The sequence below is a fragment of the Callithrix jacchus genome, chromosome 10, assembly GCF_049354715.1.
Source record: "Callithrix jacchus isolate 240 chromosome 10, calJac240_pri, whole genome shotgun sequence".
In the NCBI taxonomy this organism is placed as follows: domain Eukaryota; kingdom Metazoa; phylum Chordata; class Mammalia; order Primates; family Cebidae; genus Callithrix; species Callithrix jacchus.
The window spans coordinates 124091139-124092353 of NC_133511.1; the positions used below are offsets into that span (position 1 = coordinate 124091139).

The 1215-nt window shown below is 43.8% G+C and overlaps 1 pseudogene; it reads right to left on the minus strand.

Moving 5' to 3' along the window:
* Nucleotides 1-308: 308 nt before the first annotated feature.
* On the minus strand, nt 309-381 carry LOC118145851 (small nucleolar RNA U3; annotated as a pseudogene).
* Between the last annotated feature and the right edge of the window lie 834 nt (nt 382-1215).

Below are 1215 nucleotides of genomic sequence, written 5' to 3' on the forward strand. Positions count from 1 at the left end.
TTCTTTTGAGACAGAGTCTCACGCTACCATCCAGGCTGGAATGCCCTGGCACGATCTTAGCTCACTGCAACCTGCATCTGTTAGGTTCAAGCAATTCTCCTGCCTCAGCCTCCCAAGTAGCTGGGATTACAGGCACGCATCACCATGCCTGGCTAAATTTTGTATTTTTAGTAGTGACAGGGTTTTGCCATGTTGGCCAGGCTGGTCTCAAACTCCTGACCTCAAGTGATCCACCTACCTCGGCCTCCCAAAGTGCTGGGATTACAGGCGTGAACCACTTCACCTGGCCTATTTTTTCTTCTTAAAAAATTTTTTGCTTTAATGTCTAGAGAAACTTATTTAGTAACAAACTATAGAAATGATCCTTTAAAGTACAGTCCTTATTTATTTATTCTTTAAAAATTTTTTTTGCAGATTAGCTGGACATGGTGGCATGTGCCTGTAATCCCAGCTACTCAGGAGGCTGAGGCAGGAGAATTGCCTGAACCCAGGAGGCAGAGGTTGCGGTGAGCCGAGATCGCGCCATTGCACTCCAGCCTGGGTAACAAGAGTGAAACTCTGTCTCGAAAAAAAAAATTTTTTTTTGTTTGATATAATAGTTATGCTGAGGCCAGGCATTGTGGCTCACACTTGCAATCCTAGCACTTTGGAAGGCTGAGGTGGGCAGATCATGAGGTCAGGAGTTCGAGACCAGCCTGGTCAATAGGGTAAAACCCCGTCTCTACTAAAAATACAAAAATTAGCTGGGATTGGTGGCATGCGCCTGTAGTCCTAGCTACTCAGGCTGAGGCAGGAGAATTGCTTGAACCCAGGAAGCAGAGGTTGCAGTGAGCAGAGATTGTGCCACCACACTCGAGCCTGGGTGACAGAGGGAAACTCTGTCTCAAATAATAACAATAATAATAATAATAATAATAATGCTGATAAAAGACTCCTCATCTTTTAGATTATTTTCATTGTGATGAATGAAATAATCCAATGTCTTGGATTTGCTTCAAAGGTGAGGGAAATGGATGAGAATATATGTGAAGCAAGATCAGCTTGGGAACTGGGTAGAGCTGGGAGTGTCTAATTTTGTATATGTTCAAATAGAGAGTGTTTTGTTTTGTTTTGTTTGTGTGTTTTTGAGACAGAGTCTCACTCTGTCGCTCAGGCTGGAGTGAAGTCGTGTGATCTCTGCTCACTGCTACCTCTGCTTTCTGGGTTCCAGCAATT